The sequence below is a fragment of the Pteropus alecto genome, unplaced genomic scaffold (genome assembly GCF_000325575.1).
Source record: "Pteropus alecto unplaced genomic scaffold, ASM32557v1 scaffold134, whole genome shotgun sequence".
Classification (NCBI taxonomy): Eukaryota; Metazoa; Chordata; class Mammalia; order Chiroptera; family Pteropodidae; genus Pteropus; species Pteropus alecto.
Window position 1 is genome coordinate 5,335,413 of NW_006436283.1, and position 2,306 is coordinate 5,337,718.

The 2,306-nt window shown below is 50.4% G+C and overlaps 1 pseudogene; it reads right to left on the minus strand.

Moving 5' to 3' along the window:
- Positions 1-1,814: 1,814 nt before the first annotated feature.
- LOC112480109 lies at positions 1,815-1,930 on the minus strand (annotated as a pseudogene).
- Between the last annotated feature and the right edge of the window lie 376 nt (positions 1,931-2,306).

The window sequence follows — 2,306 nt, forward strand, 5'->3', positions numbered from 1 at the left end:
ATGTATTTATTCTGTAAAGTTCTGTGACTGGTGATGAATACGAGACCATCCTTGCATCAGTCAGCTCGTGCCGCATAACAAAGCGCCACAGGCTGGGCGGCTTAAACGACAGGCATTTGTGTCTGGATAATTCTGGAGGCCGGACGTCTGAATCAATGTGTCGGCAGGGCTGCTTTCTTCCAGGGCCTCTGTCCTGGGCTTGTAGATGGCCGTCGTCTGCCTGTGTCTTCCCATGGTTTCCCCTTTGTGTGTCTGTGTCCCCATCTCTTCTTCTCATAAGGACCCTGGTCATTTCCCTCCCAGCAGAGCAGGCAAGGGTAGGCGTTGTAAGAAATGAGGAAAGAGAGTTTTGGGGGAGTGGAGGCCATCGTCAGCCTGTGGTCATTGCCCTCACATAGGTTATTGGAACCCATGACTTGGTCACAGTTAGCTGGAATTGGGAAGAAGGGTTCTGTAGGGTTGCTCGTTTCCTGTCATTGTGTCCCTCCCGCAGGTCCCTGCTCAGCAACGTTCGCTTCCTGCTCCTGGTCTTCCTAGAGCTACCCTTGTTTCTGGCCATGCTCGGTGCTGTCCTCTGGGTGAACAGGCCTCAGAGCTCTGCGGGGAGGTGGAGTCAGCCTGCTCATGAGACTCGGTAACCCCGATGTTCGTAGGTGTCTTGTTCAAGAGAGAGATCTGAGAAGAAAAAGAAATTTTTATGATGAAATGACTGTGCTCAGCAGTGACTGTGGTTCTAGAGGCAGCGTGGGCCTTGGGAACCTAGAATTTTAATACCTGGGTTTCTGGCACTCGCTCTGGTTTCCGCCTTCTCTGCAGCCCCCCATCCTTCCTTCTTCCTGAGGCTTCAACACAGCAGGAAATGCAAGCAGAAATCCAGGACGAAAGGTATTTCTCCTGGGGCCCAAGTCCTTGGCGGCCATTTCTGATCTCTAGTCTGTGAGCCACCTGCCGTGGTAATGGACATTGTTGCATTCCATGGGGCTCAGGGCTGCAGCCAATAATGGATTTCAAAATTCTAGACCCCATGACTAGAAAAACTGGACCAAAGCCTGAGGATGTGCCAGTCGCCACGAAGACCCGCATCCACCAGCGATCCTTCCCCTGTGTAGGGAGCTAAAGCTCCCGAAATTCAAAGGAGTGCATGGACTATCTCGGGAGGCCTGCTTGCATATAAAAGGGAAAAGGCTGGTTCTGAGGAATTCCAGGAGGAAGAAGATTAAGATTAGAAACAGGAGTTACGAAGGGAGTGTCCTGTCGAAGGGAATGTCGTGTGGAAGGGAGTTTCGATTGTACCTTGATCTCCGAGATGTTACTTTAACTATGTTATCTTGGGATACACAAAGGAACAGATTATGTATAAAAAGGAGCCTAAGAAATAAACTGGGAGAGACAGTTGTGAGATCTGTTCTCCCTCCTGCACCCTGTCTGTCTTCTCTTTTTTCTCAGTCCCCGCTCCCCCATTCAGGGACCTGGTTTGACTTGGTCGGCTGGTTTCCGACACCCCTGCTGCATTGTTGTCACTTATGGGGAAGGGGACTCTGGTGCCAGCTCTGTCCTTTGCCGCCTAGACGTGCACACCTGAAGTTGAAACTGATAGCACATCCCCTCATCGTCACCATAATCCCGTTAATACGCATCAGTGTTTTTACCTCTTTTGAGAGTATTCAATGTGGCCGCTACTCTCATTTTGGGGTGCACAGGAAGATACCCATGCTTTTCGGCGAGGGGCTGGAGGAATCCATTGATCAGACGCTGGAGCTAGAACAGAGACTGGAGGTGTCTCCTTATCTTTTTTTTAAAAAAATTATTATTTATACCTATGGCACCTGATCTTCCTAGGTGGTCTCCCATCCAAGTACTAACCAGGCCCAACCCTGCTTAGCTTCCGAGGTCAGACATCAGGCTTGTTCAGGGTGGCATGGCCGTAGACCATGGACCATGGACCCGGAAGAACCTCCTGCATGTAAAGCAGACGTGCTAACCGCTACACTATGGAACCACATCCTCCTTATCCTTTTAAAGAGCCCTAGACTAGGATTGCCCCCATCTGGATGTAAGCCTTTTATGGCTGGTTGGTTCATTGTGGAGGAGGGAGGAGGACATCAGGGAGCCGCTTCATAAAGACAAAAGGACAACTCAATTCTTCCTCTCAAGTTTCTCCCCAGACTTTAATGTCAGGGCAGCTTCATGACTGAAAAGGGAGGCCGCTAGAGAGAGGGACAGCTAACAAGGGCAGGAGAAGCAGCATCAGCTCTGTGTAATTGCTAAGCACATTGTGCAGCAAACTGCCCCACCATGGGGATGAG